Genomic DNA, 20,100 nt, shown 5'->3' with positions numbered 1-20,100 from the left:
TGCTTATGTTCATGGAACTCAGAGTAACCACACTGGGCAGAAGCATAGTGCGTATCCGGTTTTTTGTTTTGTTTTGTTGTTTTTTAATGTAAAATGACTATTTGATTTGAAAAGAGCAGAATTAGGAATGTATTTGTTTATGAGTGATAGAAAGCTCAACTAATCTTGAAACAGTGTACGGCTTTCTTACCTAACCAGAATTTGAGAGATGTGCTGTTACCTGCCTATGCTCACAGTGGTGTTCTTATTTCGAAGAACACCTGGCTTGATGCCTAATGATTGCAACATGGCTGGCTGCTACAGATGGATTCATCAAGAAAATCTTCAAGGGAGAAAAACGGGTGCAGAAGAGGAGGCAGTCACTTCTGCTCCCTGCTCTTTCACCAGGAAATCAACAGGTTTCCTATGCTACTGCTACTGCTAAGTCACTTCAGTCGTGTCCGACTCTGTGTGACCCCATAGACGGCAGCCGACCAGGCTCCCCCGTCTCTGGGATTCTCCAGGCAAGAACACGGGAGTGGGTTGCCATTTCCTTCTCCAATACATGAAAGTGAAAAGTGAAAGTGAAGTCGCTGAGTCATGTCCGACCCTCAGCGACCCCATGGACTGCAGCTTTCCAGGCTCCTCCGTCCATGGGATCTTCCAGGCAAGAGTACTGGAGTGGGGTGCCATTGCCTTCTCTGCAGGTTTCCTGTAATTTCCTATAAAATTCAGTGATGATTTACTGGTATTGGCTGTGTTATATGGTTATTCTCAGTTGCAAGGTGTACTGTAAGAGCAAGCTGGTAATTGCTGTCTTTAAGAAGTTCAAGGTTGCACTAGCTAGGGAAGAAGGTGAGAAATAGCTGCTGAGTAATATTTTAGTGTCTGCCATAATAGTCATTAAAGGAAATATCAGAATCCAGTTAGACATCCATATATTTGTTTTATGGTTTAGTATTTATTGTTTTAATATCAAATTGCCTATGGGAAAGTGCTACCATGAACTTTTCATTGCTTCGTTTTTCTGAAGTTTGAATTTAGCATTAGTGTGAGAAGATTTTATTTTGCAATTGAAATTCTTTATGTGTTTTAGCTTGTTTTCTTGAAAAAGAACCATCAGTTTGGCAAGGTGCCTCTATAGAAATTGTTCCCATTCACTCAGTTCATTCATCACACCCTAGCTGCACTGGCTTTTCTTATTTTTCTCGAATATGCCTAGTTCATTCCTACTCCGTGGCTTTCCCACTTCTCCCTTCAGTTTTAGGGAGCGCTCGTCTAGCCCAAACCTTCACCCATCACCACTACTTTCCCTAAAAGAAAATTTTTAGCTTTGAGGTGAAACTATTGCTAAAGATATAAACTGTTGTGATTGCTGCCATTTTGGGGAACTCTTTTCTGCCCCTCAGTAAATATGCTGGGAGCTTTATACTTCTACTCTTTGAAATAAAACTCTGCCTTTAAGAGTGTCTGCATGTTCATGGAAGATCATTCATGGGCTGAACCCAGGTTCTTGTCTCAAAACTCTCAATTATAGTAATAGCATGACAACATTGAGATGTATCATTTTGTCATTCACTAAACAGAGAATAATATCTCATTTATATGAGTAGGAAAACAAATTTTAGCCTTAGCCGAGCTGAATATCTTAATATCTCTTGAAGCTTCTGCATTATATGGTACAATCCACCTCTTGCTATTTCATGTAACATGGTGAACAGTTCCTGTGTTTTTTCAGCTACAATCTAGGATGAATCAGGGCTTAAAGATCCAGCCACATTAAAGAAGATCAAAAAGTTATTAATATAATACTTACCAGAGTTAACAAAATGTTCTCATCTTCTCTCTATTAATGGATCACAATATTATGTGACTCTACCACTGTTCACAAGAAGAGTAGTTTCACAATGACTTTATATTCTTTTATTGGTTTTTCCTAACCAAAATCTATACTGCTACAAAGGTCAGGGATCATGTAACTGCCGTGTCATTTACAGAGTCTGAGTGGTTCATTGATTGCTGGTCTCCTGACTCACCCGTATAACTAGCTAAAAGGTTTTCTTCTCATTGATGAAAGTCGTCCAGCAGGCAAGACAATAGACTGCATTGATGAAATGTCTAAAGGCAAAAAATGCAATTCCAATTCACTGTGAAATTCTAATTGGGAATCTGTTTTAAGCCTTCACTATTGAGAAGTAGTTCCATTTATTTTCTATTGCCTGTAGCCCAGTGTTTTAAAGCCCGTTGATTGCTGGAGGAAGTGGCAGTGACAGATCCTGAATTTCCAGATGGTCTGACTGAAAATCCAGAAAATGGAGGTTCTTTTCTGCTGTGTTTTATCTTAATTGAAACCTAACTCTTCCCAGGACCACATGCATTTTCAGCTTTCCTGTTTAGAGGGTAATGATAGGTACTGCACATGTGAGGTCTTCTGCTGTCTTCAGTAGAAAATATCTCAAGTAATAAGACAATGGTCCCATTACTTCATGGCAAACAGATGGGGAAACAGTGGAAACAGTGACAGATTCTATTTTGGGGGACCCCAATCACTGCAGATGGTGACTGCAGCCATGAAATTAAAAGATGCTTACTCCTTGGAAGGAAAGTTATGACCAACCTAGACAGCACATTAAAAAGCAGAGACAGAGCTAAGATGGCGGAGGAGTAGGATGGGGAGAACACTTTCTCCCCCACAAATTCATCAAAAGAACATTTAAACGCCAAGTAAATTCCACAAAACAACTTCTGAATGCCGGCAGAGGACATCAGGCACCCAGAAAAGCAACCCAAGTCTTCGAAAGGAGGTAGGAAAAAATATAAAAGACAAAAAAAGAGACAAAAGAGGGAGGGATGGAGTTCCGTCCCGGGAAGGGAGTCTTAAAAAGAGAGAAGTTTGCAAACACCAGGAAACCTTCTCGCTGCTGAATCTGTGCCGAGCCTTGGAAGCACAGAGGGCAACATAACAGGGAGGAAAAATAAATAAACAATTAAAACCCGCACATTGCGAGCCCTACGGTAACTCCCCCAGCGGAGAAGCAGCGCAGACGCCTGCATCCGCCATTAGCAAGCGGGGGCTGGGCAGGGAGGCGCGGCGTGGGCTGCATCACAAGGAACTGGCCTGAATACCCCGAGCGCTATCTGAGCGAAATAATTTGGGCTAGCAAACCAGACTGTGGGATATCTACCACGCGAAAAGCCAGCCCTAACCTAAGACACCGCCAGGCCCACACATGGAACAAAGGACTGAACAGAGATAGCCGGCGGCAGACCATCCCCCTCCAGTGATAGGCAGCCAGAGCTGGAAGGGGACAATCGCAGCCCCAGAGAGACATTATCTATAAAACTGTAAGCAGGCTTCTTTGCTAACTAAAACTTCTTGGGGGTCTGGACGGTCAACATCTGCCTGAGAAGGTGCGCCGGTGCACACCTAGATAACCGAGCGGAGGGGAGGTGATAAGTTGCAGCAATTGCGTGCGCCAAACACCACATCACCTGAGCTGCTCGGATCTGGGAAGGGCACAAAACGCAGGTTCAACCGAGAGTCTGAGCCTCTAAGGACTAGCCAAGTGCCTGAACCTGAGCGGCTTGGACCTGGAAGTGCAGGCAGCCCAGGGCCGGCCATGGATGGTTCCCGGCGGAGCAACCTAGAGCCTGAGCAGCGTGGGCAGGGAGGCCACATGCGCCGTGAACGGGGGGCAGACCCAGTGTGGCTGAGGCACTGCAAGCACACGCCAGTGTTATTTGTTTGCAGCATCCCTCCCTACCTCCCCTCAGCGCGACTGAACAAGTGAGCCTAAAAAAAAAAAAAAGAAAGTGTCCTCCACTGTCCCCTTTGTGTCAGGGCAGAAACCAGATACTGAAGAGACCAGCAAACAGAAGAAGCTATAACAGAGGGAACCGCCTTGGAAGCTACAGGCAACAGATTAAAACCCTGTGGTTAGTACCAACTACATAGGAAGGGGCCTATAGATCTTGAGAAATATAAGTCGGACCACAGAACCAGCCAAAAATGAACTGAACCCGCAATACTCACAACAAAACCAGAGAAAGTCCTAGATATATTTTTACGATCATTCTTTCTTTCTTTTTTTCTATTTTTTTAATTAAAAAAAATTTTTAAGTCCTCTATTACTCCTTTAATTTTCACTTTTATAACCTATTACTTTTAAAAAAAAAAAAAAAAGACCCCATTTTTTTTAAACCAAACTTCATATATATATTTTTATAATTTTTTGACCTTTTTTTTTTTTTTCCTTCTTTTCTTTAACATTGTATTTTTGCAACTCCAAACTCTACTCTAGATTTTTAATTTTAGCTTTTTGGTATTTGATATCAATTATGTACCTATAGTTTTTTTTTTTTTTTATAACTTCTGTGACCCTTTTTTATTTTCTCTTTTTCTTTTTCTCTGTTTCTTTCTCTTCTTCTTTTAAATAACATTGTATATCTGAAATTCCAAACTCTACTCTAGATTTTTAATTTATGCTTTTTGGTATTTGTTATCAATTTTGTACCTGTATTTTCTTTATAATTTATGCAACTTTGTTTGTTCTTGTTTTTTTTTTTTTTTTCCTGCTCTTTCTTTTTCTCCTTCTTTTTTTAACATTGTATTTTTGAAACTCCAAACTCTACTGTAGATTTTTAACTTTTGCTTTTTGGTATTAGTTATCAATTTTGTACCTATATTTTCTTTATAATTTTCATGACCTTGTTTGTTTTTGTTTGTTCGTTTTTTCTCTCTTTCTTTTCCTTCTTCTTTTCTTTAACATCATATTTTTGAAATTCCAAACTCTACTCTAGATTTTTAATTTTTGCTTTTATGTATTTGTTACCAATTTTGTACCTTTAAGAACCCAATCTTCAGTACCCATTTATCACTAGGGAGCAAGATTACTGGCTTAACTGCTGTCTGTCCCTTTGGACTCTCCTTTTTCTCCACCAGGTCGCCTGTGTCTCCTCCCTAACCCCTCTCTACTGTACCCAACTCTGTGAATTTCTGTGTGTTCCAGACGGTGGAGAACACTTAGGGAACTGATTACTGGCTGGATCTGTCTCCCTCCTTTTCATTCCCCCCTTTTATCCTCCTGGCCACCTCTGTCACCTTCCTCCTTCTCTTCTTTGTATAACTCCGTGAACAACTCTGAGTGGTCCAGTTGTGGAGTGCACATAAGGAAGAGATTACTGGATAGCCCACTCTCTCCTCTATTGATTCCACCTCATCTCATTCAGGTCACCTCTAAATTCCTCCTCCCTCTTCTCTTCTCCATATAACGCTGTGAACCTCTCTGGGTGACCCTCACAGTAGAGAAACTTTTCATCTTTAACGTAGATGCTTTATCAATGGTGCTGTATAGAAGGAGAAGCTTTGAAACTACTGTAAAAATAAGACTGGTAACTGGAAGCAGGAGGCTTAAGTCCAAACCCTGACTCCAGGGAGCTCCTGACTCCAAGGAACATTAATTGACAGGAGCTCATTAAATGCCTCCATACCTGCACTGAAACCAAGCACCACACAAGGGCCAACAAGTTACAGGGCAAGACATACCAAGAAAATTATCCAGCAACAAGGAACACAGCCCTGAGCTCCAAGATACAGGCAGCTCAAAGTCACCCCAAAACCATAGACATCCCATAACTCATTACTGGACATTTCATTGCACTCCAGAGAGAAGAAATACAGCTCCACCCACCAGAACACTGACACAAGCTTCCCTAACCAAGAAACCTTGACAAGCCACTTATACAAACCCACACAGAGTGAGGAAAGGCCACAATAAAGAGAACTCCACAAACTGCCAGAACACAGAAAGGACACCCCAAACTCAGCAATTTAAACAAGATGAAGAGACAGAGGAATACCCAGCAGATAAAGGAACAGGATAAATGCCCACCAAACCAAACAAAAGAGGAAGAGATAGGGAATCTACCTGATAAAGAATTCCAAATAATGATAGTGAAATTGATCCAAAATCTTGAAATCAAAATGGAATCACAGATGAATAGCCTGGAGACAAAGATTGAGAAGATGCAAGAAAGGTTTAACAAGGACCTAGAAGAAATAAAAGAGAGTCAATATATAATGAATAATACAATAAATGAAATTAAAAACACTCTGGAGGCAACAAATAGTAGAATAACAGAGGCAGAAGATAGGATTAGTGAATTAGAAGATAGAATGGTAGAAATAAAATGAATCAGAGAGGATAAAAAAAAACGAATTAAAAGAAATGAGGACAATCTCAGAGACCTCCAGGACAATATTAAATGCTACAACATTCGAATCATAGGGGTCCCAGAAGAAGAAGACAAAAAGAAAGACCATGAGAAAATACTTGAGGAGATAATAGTTGAAAACTTCCCTAAAATGGGGAAGGAAATTATCACCCAAGTTCAAGAAACCCAGAGAGTCCCAAACAGGATAAACCCAAGGCAAAACACCCCAAGACACATATTAATCAAATTAACAAAGATCAAACACAAAGAACAAATATTAAAAGCAGCAAGGGAAAAACAACAAATAACACACAAGGGAATTCCCATAAGGATAACAGCTGATCTTTCAATAGAAACTCTTCAAGCCAGGAGGGAATGGCAAGACATACTTAAAATGATGAAAGAAAATAATCTACAGCCCAGATTATTGTACCCAGCAAGGATTTCATTCAAGTATGAAGGAGAAATCAAAAGCTTCTCAGACAAACAAAAGCTGAGAGAATTCTGCACCTCCAAACCAGCTCTCCAACAAATACTAAAGGATATTCTCTAGACAGGAAACACAAAAACGGTGTATAAATTCAAACCCAAAACAATAGAGTAAATGGCAACGGGATCATACTTATCAGTAATTACCTTAAATGTAAATGGGTTGAATGCCCCAACCAAAAGACAAAGACTGGCTGAATGGATACAAAAACAAGACCCCTACATATGTTGTCTACAAGAGACCCACCTCAAAACAGGGGACACATACAGACTGAAAGTGAAGGGCTGGAAAAAGATTTTCCATGCAAATAGGGACCAAAAGAAAGCAGGAGTAGCAATACTCACATCAGATAAAATAGACTTTAAAACAAAGGCTGTGAAAAGAGACAAAGAAGGTCACTACATAATGATCAAAGGATCAATCCAAGAAGAAGATATAACAATTATAAATATATATGCACCCAACATGGGAGCACCACAGTATGTAAGACAAATGCTAACAAGTATGAAAGGAGAAATTAACAATAACACAATAATAGTGGGAGACTTTAATACCCCACTTACACCTATGGATAGATCAACTAAACAGAAAATTAACAAGGAAACACAAACTTTAAATGATACAATAGACCAGTTAGACCTACTTGATATCTATAGGACATTTCATCCCAAAACAATGAATTTCACCTTTTTCTCAAGCGCACATGGAACCTTCTCCAGGATAGATCACATCCTGGGCCATAAAGCTAGCCTTGGTAAATTCAAAAAAATAGAAATCATTCCAAGCATCTTTTCTGACCACAATGCAGTAAGATTAGATCTCAATTACAGGAGAAAAATGATTAAAAATTCCAACATATGGAGGCTGAACAACACGCTGCTGAATAACCAACAAATCACAGAAGAAATCAAAAAAGAAATCAAAATTTGCATAGAAACGAATGAAAATGAAAACACAACAACCCAAAACCTGTGGGACACGGTAAAAGCAGTCCTTAGGGGAAAATTCATAGCAATACAGGCACACCTCAAGAAACAAGAAAAAAGTCAAATAAATAACCTAACTCTACACCTAAAGCAACTAGAAAAGGAAGAAATAAAGAACCCCAGGGTTAGTAGAAGGAAAGAAATCTTAAAAATTAGAGCAGAAATAAATGCAAAAGAAACAAAAGAGACCATAGCAAAAATCAACAAAACCAAAAGCTGGTTCTTTGAAAGGATAAATAAAATTGACAAACCATTAGCCAGACTCATCAAGACACAAGGGAGAAAAATCAAATCAATAAAATTAGAAATGAAAATGGAGAGATCACAACAGACAACACAGAAATACAAAGGATCATAAGAGACTACTATCAACAATTATATGCCAATAAAATGGACAATGTGGAAGAAATGGACAAATTCTTAGAAAAGTACAACTTTCCAAAACTGGACCAGGAAGAAATAGAAAATCTTAACAGACCCATCACAAGCACGGAAATTGAAACTGTAATCAAAAATCTTCCAGCAAACAAAAGCCCAGGTCCAGACAGCTTCACAGCTGAATTCTACCAAAAATTTAGAGAAGAGCTAACACCTATCCTGCTCAAACTCTTCCAGAAAATTGCAGAGGAAGGTAAACTTCCAAACTCATTCTATGAGGCCACCATCACCCTAATACCAAAACCTGACAAAGATCCCACAAAAAAAGAAAACTACAGGCCAATATCACTGATGAACATAGATGCAAAAATCCTTAACAAAATTCTAGCAATCAGAATCCAACAACACATTAAAAAGATCATACACCATGACCAAGTGGGCTTTATCCCAGGGATGCAAGGATTCTTCAATATCCGCAAATCAATAAATGTTATACACCACATTAACAAATTGAAAAATAAAAACCATATGATTATCTCAATAGATGCAGAGAAAGCCTTTGACAAAATTCAACATCCATTTATGATAAAAACTCTCCAGAAAGCAGGAATAGAAGGAACATACCTCAACATAATAAAAGCTATATATGACAAACCCACAGCAAACATTATCCTCAATGGTGAAAAATTGAAAGCATTTCCTCTAAAGTCAGGAACAAGACAAGGGTGCCCACTTTCACCATTACTATTCAACATAGTTTTGGAAGTTTTGGCCACAGCAATCAGAGCAGAAAAAGAAATAAAAGGAATCCAAATTGGAAAAGAAGAAGTAAAACTCACTATTTGCAGATGACATGATCCTCTACATAGAAAACCCTAAAGACTCCACCAGAAAATTACTAGAACTAATCAATGATTATAGTAAAGTTGCAGGATATAAAATCAACACACAGAAATCCCTTGCATTCCTATACACTAACAATGAGAAAACAGAAAGAGAAATTAAGGAAACAATTCCATTCACCATTGCAACGGAAAGAATAAAATACTTAGGAATATATCTACCTAAAGAAACTAAAGACCTATATATGGAAAACTATAAAACACTGGTGAAAGAAATCAAAGAGGACACTAATAGATGGAAAAATATACCATGTTCATGGATTGGAAGAATCAATATAGTGAAAATGAGTATACTACCCAAAGCAATTTATAGATTCAATGCAATCCCCATCAAGCTACCAACGGTATTCTTCACAGAGCTAGAACAAATAATTTCACAATTTGTATGGAAATACAAAAAACCTCGAATAGCCAAAGCTATCTTGAGAAAGAAGAAGGGAACTGGAGGAATCAACCTACCTGACTTCAGGCTCTATTACAGAGCCACAGTTATCAAGACAGTATGGTACTGGCACAAAGACAGAAATATTGATCAATGGAACAAAATAGAAAGCCCAGAGATAAATCCACGCACATATGGACACCTTATTTTTGACAAAGGAGGCAAGAATATACAATGGATTAAAGACAATCTCTTTAACAAGTGGTGCTGGGAAAACTGGTCAACCACTTGTAAAACAATGAAACTAGAACACTTTCTAACACCATACACAAAAATAAACTCAAAATGGATTAAAGATCTCAACGTAAGACCAGAAACTATAAAACTCCTAGAGGAGAATATAGGCAAAACACTCTCCGACATACATCACAGCAGGATCCTCTATGACCCACCTCCCAGAATATTGGAAATAAAGGCAAAAATAAACAAATGGGACCTAATTAAACTTAAAAGCTTCTGCACATCAAAGGAAACTATTAGCAAGGTGAAAAGGCAACCTTCAGAACGGGAGAAAATAATAGCAAATGAAGCAACTGACAAACAACTAATCTCAAAAATATACAAGCAACACCTACAGCTCAACTCCAGAAAAATAAATGACCCAATCAAAAAATGGGCCAAAGACCTAAGCAGACATTTCTCCAAAAAAGACATACAGATGGCTAACAAACACATGAAAAGATGCTCAACATCACTCATTGTCAGAGAAATGCAAATCAAAACCACAATGAGGTACCATTTCATGACAGTCAGAATGGCTGCAATCCAAAAGTCTACAAGCAATAAATGCTGGAGAGGATGTGGAGAAAAGGGAACCCTCTTACACTGTTGGTGGGAATGCAAACTAGTACAGCCACTATGGAGAACAGTGTGGAGATTCCTTAAAAAACTGGAAATAGAACTGCCATATGACCCAGCAATCCCACTGCTGGGCATACACACTGAGGAAACCAGAATTGAAAGAGATGCGTGTACCCCAATGTTCATCACAGCACTGTTTATAATAGCCAGGACATGGAAGCCATCTAGATGCCCATCAGCAGATGAATGGATAAGAAAGCAGTGGTACATATACACAATGGAGTATTACTCAGCCATTAAAAAGAATACATTTGAATCAGTTCTAATGAGGTGGATGAAACTGGAACCTATTATACAGAGTGAAGTAAGCCCGAAAGAAAAACACCAATACAGTATACTAACACATATATATGGAATTTAGAAAGATGGTAACAATAACCCTGTGTACGAGACAGCAAAAGAGACACTGATGTATAGATCAGTCTTATGGACTCTGTGGGAGAGGGAGAGGGAGAGGGTGGGGAGATTTGGGAGAATGGCATTGAAACATGTATAATATCATGTATGAAACGAGTCGCCAGTCCAGGTTTGATGCACGATACTAGATGCTTGGGGTTGGTGCACTGGGACGACCCAGAAGGAGGGTATGGGAGGGAGGAGGGAGGAGGGTTCAGCATGGGGAGCATGGGTATACCTGTGGCGGATTCATTTTGATGTTTGGCAAAACTAATACAATATTGTAAAGTTTAAAAATAAAATAAAATTAAAAAAAGAAAAAAAATAAAAAACAGAGACATTACTTTGCCAACAAAGGTCCATCTTATCAAGGCTATGGTTTTTCCAGTAGTCATGTATGGATATGAGAGTTGGACCATAAAGAAAACTGAGCACAGAAGAATTGATGCTTTTGAACTGTGGTTTTAGAGAAGACTCTTGAGAGTCCCTTGGGCTGCAAGGAGATCCAACCAGTCCAGCCTAAAGGAGATCAGTCTTGGGTGTTGATTGGAAGGACTGATGCTGAGGCTGAAACTCCAGTACTTTGGCCACCTCATGAGAAGAGTTGACTCATTGGAAAAGACCTTGATGCTGGGAGGGATTGAGGGCAGGAGGAGAAGGGGACAATAGAGGATGAGATGGCTGGATGGCATCACCAACTCAATGGACATGAGTTTGGGTAAACTCTGGGAGTTGATGATGGACAGGGAGGCCTGGTGTGCTGTGGTCAATGGGATTGCAAATAGTTGGACACAGTTGAGCAACTGAACTGAATTGAATTGAACAAGACAATGACATTTTGAAGTCTATGTATCTATTTCCATTTTATAGCTGAAGAACCTGAGACTCAAGAAGTATTCAAACTTCTTTATAAATGAGGTTCCCACTCCCTTTGTGAGCAGAGGGGAAACACTAAAATTCCCCAAGTCATTGTTGCTGCTCCTTATCTATCAGTTTATTTTCATATTCAAATATGTCCTTGAATCTCATGTAATTTTTCTATTCTGCATACCTCTTCATTGATTTCGCTTGCAAACCTACTGTTTATTCCCTCACACCTGCTGTGGCTTTGATCCTGCACTTGGGTGATTTCAATATTCACCTTGACAACCTATTTTATACTCTGGTCTCAACTTTTCTTAATAACCTCTCCTAGGTCTTTTGTATCCACTCCAAAAGATCACACTTAGGGAGACACCCAGACTTATTTTCCCAACAGCTTCATACATGAAACATTAACTCTGACATCCTTTGGACCAAAGTGAATCTCTACACCTGGCTTGGTTTCCAGCAAGAGGCTGGAGACATGCCTGTTAGCTGGAAATGTTCCTGTGCCTGAATCAGCAGAAGCTATCATAAATCCCTGGTTTCCAGTGTTTATTTGGTGAACCTGAGTTTAGGACACCTTCTTTTCGAAACATTGAATTGTTGTTACCGCTATCAGATACTGTTATGTCTCTTTTATGCTTCAACTATACTTGTTCATTACCTCATTAATATTCCCTTGATCTCTCAGTTTGATAGATCTCTTAGATTATCACTTACGTGTCAATGATGATTTAGTAATAATAATAGAAGCAATAGTAACACCATTAATATTATTTATCACTGTTTTTCAATAATCAGTCATGCATTGCAGATGGCAGTTTCTATGTTTATAAACTGATTCTCAGCAAAGTAGACCACCCACAGCAATATAGTTAATAAGTGACTTAACTAAGATGAGCAAACAAGTCTGCCAGTGTTGTTCCAAAGCCTTTGTTCTTTGTATTTGATCTGCCCCATTTGCACTGACTCTGCTGACATGCACTTGTGATCATTGCCATCAGGTCTCCTGTGTGCACAGCTCTTCCTCTGAGTCACCACCATGCAGTCACGGTGGGTCTCCAAGGCTGTGTAACTATAGTCAGCTTCCATTCCTAGCCACCTGCACTGTGACTGCAAACTTTACTTTTCCTTACACTCCTCTGACCCTCCATTTATCATCAGACAAATGGCACGTGCCTATTCACATACACTTAAAGCAGATAACTTTGCAACCTACTTTACAGAGATATTTTAGGTTTTCAGACAAGACTTCTCAGCATGCTGTCCTCCCTTACCTCTTATTTGAACCCATGTTTATCCTCACAGCTATCCTTCCTGTCTCCCTAGAGAAGATGCTCTCCATCTGCTTGTCCAAAGTTAATCTTTCTGAGTTCTAGGTGTCAGCCTCTCAGGACCTTGACCTGTTAAAATTATCCTGTCTTTCATAATTTCATGTACATATATCTTTTTGTGCTGTGCTGTGCTTAGTCACTCAGTCTTGTCTGACTCTTTGTGACCCCATAGACTGTATATCTTTTTAGACTCTACTAAATCTATGTAGATGTAATTTTAAAAAATGATTTTTGGCTGCAAATAACAAAAAACACTTCTATCAATGTCTTAAGAAAATAGAAGTCACTTTGTTTCTATGCAGCAGAAAATCTGGAATGAGAAAGTTGTGTCATTGATTTAATAGCTTAGAATTGTCAGGGGCAATGTATTCTTCATTTTCTCAGCCCCATCCTCTCATGTAAATATGCTGCTGCAGTTCCATGCATCACATCTTTTTAGAGAGCTCTCAGCAGATTTCCACCCTGATATTATTGGCTAGAGTTTATTGGTCAATTGGTTTTGCAAAGCTACCAAAGATCCTTTGACAAATGGGAGGGTGAATGTGAACTTTATTATGGCTAAAGAGTGAAGGCAGAAAAGGAAGAAGGGAGTTAAGAAAGGGTGCTTTAGTGAACCTATAGAGTCTGTCAAAACACATATGTACACTTTAGTGTCTCCTGTCTTTAAAAGAGGTAGGTTATTCAAAGATGGTACCAAATGTGGATTTTCCGTTTCTGACCCTGTATTCAGCCAGTGTCTTGTCCCTTCTCTGTAGTATCTGAACTGCATCAGATTTTACTCTTTGCAAGGGTTTGCTGGCAACCCAGCTCTCTAAATTTCTGGATCCCTCTCTGTGGACACTGGAGCTGTGACAACTTCACAGGAGTTACTGTGCCTTATCTATTCTATCTGAAAACACATATTGGGACAATCATATATGCCAAACAAACTTTTGGAATTTGCTTTGCAGTTATTAGTTTTCACATTTTTTTCTCTATTATCATTCTAACACTGTATTTAGAAAAAATTTTTGAAATGTGTTGAATCTGCCTTCTTAAATGGCAAGTTTTATCTTCTTACATTGGTTGATAAATGTTGTGTTTGTATTTGCTACTATATTCTGAAATATGGGAACAGAACTAATTTATCTATTTTATTTCACTTCCTTGGTACCATGCACCATCCTTGAATACACAATTATTGATGAATATGAATGGAAAAAGTAATCAATTAAAAACCAAATGCTCACAGGATTTGAAATTCAACTAGTAGCCTTGTAGTGCAAGATTGCCCCTTTACTAACCCTGTGAAGCAGTGAAATTTTATTAGTTATACTGAACATTTTTATTAATTAATTACATTCCCTGTTGCTCTTATAAGGAATGATGCATTGTTTCCACTGTTTCTCTTTTCATTTTTCTGGCAATGCCATGTGTCATGCGGGATCTTAGTTCCCTGAGCAGGGATGGAACCTGTGCCTCTGCCCTGGAAGTGCAGAGTCTTAACCACAGGACCACCAGGGAAGTTCACAGTGAAATTTATTTATCTCACTTCTTAGTATCTCTATCTTTAAGAAAAATAATATCCATTTTGTGTACTTCATGTTCTGTTAAAAGATAAAGTCAAATAATGGATATATACACACTTTATAAATTACAAAATGTTAGCAGTTATTATCTGACACATTTTTCTTTTGATAATCATCACGTGGAATCTTACAAAAGGATTAATCAATTAATCTAAACATTAATTTGCCAGTTCTTTTGAAAGAAAATGACAAATTAATGAACAATCATCAAATAGTTATTTAATAATACTATGTACTAAACACTGCTCTAGAAATATAGCAGAAATAGAGGAGTGACCATTAGATCAGACTGGCTCACATGAAGCATTCCTTCTGGTAAGTGATACTAGGCAAGTGTATTAAGTTTCCCATTTGCTGTGGAAACAAATTGACACATTCTTCAAAACAACAAAAGTGGATTATCTTTCATAGCCCAAAGTCTGACACATTCACAGGTTAAAACCAACAGCTAATAGAAAATAGTCTGTTTCTCTGCCCAACTTTGGGAAGCTGCCACATTTCTTGGCTCAGGGCCCTACTTCTTCATCTTCAAAGCAATAATCTGAGAGTTAGTCTTTCTCACACTGCCTTCTCTGGTTGGACACTGATTCTCCTGCCTCTGTCTTTCACTTTTATAATGCTTGTGCTAAATTTGATTCACTCTGCTAATCCAGATTACCCTATCTATTTTAGAGTCAACTGGTCAGCAATCTCAGTTCTCTCTATTATCTTAATTCTCCTTTTCTATGTAAGATAACATATTCACAGATTCCAGAATGTGGACATCACTGGGAGGCTCTTAGCTTGCCCACCATGGTTTGCCTGTCCCTTAGCTTAACAAATGTCTTTCTAAGTTTCTTTATGAATGTGTGTTATGCCAAATAGCAACCCACTCCATTATTCTTGTCTGAGAAATCTAATGGACAGAGGAGCCTGGAGGGCTACAGTCCCCGAGGTCTCGAAGAGTGGGACACAACTGAGCAAGTAATTGCATTAGAATTAGAATGGTGAAAATATGGACAACAAAATTAAACTGCACTTTTGATGCAGTTAGGCTTTGGAATCTCTTTGATTTGTTGTAACCATTTTCGTCCCTGACTTTTCATAGTTTTATTCTATAATGAGACTGGGATGAGTTTTGCTTCTTCTTCACCTTTTTAAAAAATACTTTTAAAGCAAAAAAAAAAAAAATCTGGGAATTCATTTCCACAAATCATTGTGACTAAATGGAATAACTATATTATTGGAATATTATATGTTAATGAAATTATTATTATATATTGTTGGAATATTATGTATTCAGTTCAGTTCAGTCTCTCAGTTGTGTCTGACTCTTTGCGACCCCATGAATCACAGCACGCCAGGCCTCCCTGTCCATCACCAGCTCCCAGAGTTTACCCAAACTCATCCATTGAGTCAGTGATGCCATCCAACCATCTCATCCTCTGTCGTCCCCTTCTCCTGCCCTCAATCTTTCCCAGCATCAGGGTCTTTTCCAATAAGTCAACTCTTTGCATCAGGTGTATTGGAGTTTCAGCTTCAACATCAGTCCTTCCAATGAATACCCAGGACTGATCTCCTTTAGGCTGGACTGGTTGGATCTCCTTGCAGTCCAAGGGTTTCTCAAGAGTCTTCTCCAACATCACAGTTCAAAAGCATCAATTCTTCAGCGCTCAGCTTTCTTCACAGTCTGACTCTCACATCCATACATCACCACTGGATAAATCATAGCTTTGACTAGATGGACCTTTGTTGGCAAAGTAGTGTCTCTGCTTTTTAATATGCTATCTAGGTTGGTCATAACTTTAATGGAATATTATATACATATTCATAATATATGTATATATATTTGAGAAATACAAACATCAAGTTTACTAAATTTCCTTCAGGACATGTATTTCTACTACCAGCTCAATAAGATGATGATCATTCCTATTTCCTCCTAACATATGAATGAATAAATACTAAAAGATTTAAGCAGTTTACCCAAGATATGCTCCTATCAAGCACTTGGTCAGTACCTAAACTGAGAACTGAGCAGCCTTGGTATCAGTTCCTCATACATCAGGCAGGTACACACACCCCTACACCCCTGATCCCAGATAAAGTGTACGGACATTTCCCGTGGTATTGAAAAACAAGGTCACATGTCCAGAAAGAGCAGAAGAAACACCAATTTAAGTGAACAACTTACAAATCATGTAAGATTTAAGTATTTAAATTTTTTTGATAAATTGATGAAAATTAAACCCAGACAAGGAGAAAAAAATGGGAAAGTAGTTTTCATAGTACTTTATATGCAATACACTGTGCAAATAATAATACTATCCGTTCAGTTCAGTTCAGTGACTCAGTCGTGTCCGACTCTTTGCGACCCCATGAATTGCAGCACGCCAGGCCTCCCTCTCCATCACCAACTCCCGGAGTTCACTCAAACTCATGTCCATCAAGTCAGTGATGCCATCCAGCCATCTCAGCCTCTGTCGTCCCCTTCTCCTCCTGCCCTCAATCCCTCCCAGCATCAGGGTCTTTTCCAATGAGTCAACTCTTCTCTTGAGGTGGCCAAAGTATTGGGGTTTCAGCCTCAGCATCAGTCCTTCCAATGAACACCCAGGACTGATCTCCTTTAGATGGACTGGTTGGATCTCCTTGCAGTCCAAGGGACTCTCAAGAGTCTTCTTCAACACCACAGTTCAAAAGCATCAATTCTTTGGCGCTCAGCTTTCTTCACAGTCCAAATTTCACATCCATACATGACCACAGGAAAAACCAGAGCCTTGACTAGATGAACCTGTGTGGGCAAAGTAATGTCTCTGCTTTTTAATATGCTATATGGTTTGGTCATAAGTTTCCTTCCAAGGAGTAAGCATCTTTTAATTTCACGGCTGCAATCACCATCTGCAGTGATTTGGGAGACTGAAAAAATAAACTCTGACATTGTTTCCACTGTTTCCCCATCTATTTGCCATGAAGTGATGGGACCAGATGCCATGATCTTAGTTTTCTGAATGTTGAGCTTGAAGCCAACTTTTTCACTCTCCTCTTTCACTTTTATCAAGAGACTTTTTAGTTCCTCTTCACTTTCTGCCATATGGGTGATGTCATCTGCATATCTGAGGTTATTGATATTTCTCCCAGCAGTCTTGATTCCAGCTGTGCTTCTTCCAGCCCAGGGTTTCTCATGATGTACTCTGCATATAAGTTAAATAAGCAGGGTGCCAATATACAGCCTTGACGTACTCCTTTTCCTATTTGGAACCAGTCTGTATTTATATAAATAATGGGAACTGTAAAATGTTTTCAAATAATGAAACATTAGGAAAATATAAACTCAGAAAAGAACACAAGAAAGGGAATACTAGAGTATGAAGCACTCAAGCATAGGAATCTTTTAGATAAAAGGCATGGAGAATCCCAAACCTCTGTGGATTCTGAATTTGATTGTTGGAAACAGAACAGAGCTTATTGTTGAAAAATTCATATGGGGCAGACTTTTTTAGAAATAAAGAAGTGAATTTTAAAAATTCTCTGATCTCTTTAAAAAAAAAAAAAAGTCAGTGAACCACAAAAGCCCATGAGCTATCGATGCAATGGAAATGAAAAGATTAATTCATCACTACAAATGCAGCATGATGTCACTGCAAAGATAAGAATTCTGGAATCAGACAAACTTCACTCAAATCCAAACAGTGTTTTTTTGTAATCATGAGCAATTCAATGTCCCTCTGAATAACAATGTTCATGTGCCAAAGAAATTAACCAAGGTCAAGTTTATAAAATGTCCAGCACATATACTAATTCTCAACACATTAAAAGTATGTATTCATTCATTTGCAGACCATGTCCTTGAGCACCAGAGAACATGGCCCCTCTCCTAAAGAAATATCAGCTTGGGGGGATAAAGAAGAAGTAATAGGCAACACATTAGTGTGCACAGTGATAAATGCTTTACCAGCCTGAGACTATGGAGTGCCATCCACTCTGCCTGGGGTATAGTAAGGCATTTAGGAAGGGCAATAGCTCATCTTACATGCCAAGGATGAAAAATAGTAATTTACCTGAGCAGTCTGGAAATTATTTCAGACTCAAGAAATAGACTCAGAGTTAAGGTAGACTGCATTAGCCAAGTAAAACCTGTTCCCAGAAAATGGACCTGGAGAATAAGAAAAGTGGAGTTTAGAGAAAAGACAAGACCTGAATAAGAAGTTAATTGCCTCTCTTTTCCTTCTCTGTGAAGATCCTGCAAGCTAGGTGCAACCTTCATTTCACTACCTCTTTCAATCTTTTCTACATATGCACTTAGGAAAAGGTGAGAATTAAAAAAAAAAAATCAATTATCAAGATGCCAACAAATCTGAGTGGTAGCTGCTTGTTAATGGAGGAGGAGGTGGTGGTATGGTGTGGGATGAAGCAGAGACTATTTTTAAAATCAGAAGGAAAGATACAGTATTTAACAACTGGTATGTCCATACGATGTATACCATTTAAACTTCTGCCCTAATCAGGTTAAACATTCTGGCAATAAAGTTGTTGTCATCATCATTTATATTGATTTTTCACCTTGAACTTACTTTGTAGTAAATTACTACCCCCTCTACTGTGTGTGTGTGTGTGTGTGTGTGTGTGTGTCTGTGTGTGTACATGCACATGCAAGCACTCAGGAACACCCTATACCCCAGCTATGATCAGTTGGATCAAATGTTGAAACAAACCACATTATCTATTTCAATGGAATTAACTGATCCAAAGGTCAGTGATTCTGGCACCATTAAGACTGTGCATCAGTCTAAAATCACCCACAATTTAGAGAAAAAGCCATTAGTATATGACTTTTCCAGTTTTGAAGCACTTTCACATTATTAAATGCAATCCTAATTAACAAGGAAAAAAAAAACAAAAACATGTATCTATAAAGTTCAGTAAAGCAAAGCACAGTAAAATGAGGTATGGCAATAAAAGGCGTTAAATTTATCAAATTAAAAAAAAAATAAAGTGCTGAAAAATTAAAGCTGTCAATTCTGTAATAGATATTCATTGAAAGTATCTTTTGAAATGGGGGTGAAAACACCTTCAGAGAAATGAAAGCTAAGGAAGCATGCACGAGCTATAAAAAATGATAAAGTCCTTTATGAATGATGATAATATCAAAACAAAACTTGGAAATACAGGAAGGAGTAAAGAGCACTACGAACAGTCAATACATGGATAAACATTAGAAACTATTCTCTTTTCTTAATTTCTTCATGGTAAACTATCAACATTATATTGTGAAATTTTTCAGAAAAAAAAAAAAAAGAATATGGTATGACATAGTTCTGTCTTAGATATTATGCAAGTGGGATGAATACTGAAAAAAAAAAAAAAAAAGAAATATTTGTTCTCATGTTCAAGAGACCTCCACATGTCCCTGCAGCCCTTATAGTGACTTCATGCATAAATGGGATAACCTTTAGTTGATTAAAATATTTCATTAGTCTGAACATATCTCTCCTTGACCTCGTCTATTAATGAAGGTATTAATTTCTTTCCTTAGATCCTTCAATCATGGACAAAGGGATAGTCAATAAATTATATGATTTTGAGGAAAAAAAATAAAATAAAAATAAACTGTTCCCATCCAAAGACACAAAATGACAAAAAATCTCCTGTGTGTGTGTGTGTACCTGCACATGCTTCATTTACTTTTTATGTGTTAATATTTAAAAATT

This window comes from Bos mutus, chromosome 29 (genome assembly GCF_027580195.1).
Source record: "Bos mutus isolate GX-2022 chromosome 29, NWIPB_WYAK_1.1, whole genome shotgun sequence".
Taxonomy (NCBI): domain Eukaryota; kingdom Metazoa; phylum Chordata; class Mammalia; order Artiodactyla; family Bovidae; genus Bos; species Bos mutus.
The sequence above is the reverse complement of the archived record's forward strand: the minus strand, read 5'-3'. Positions refer to the sequence as shown.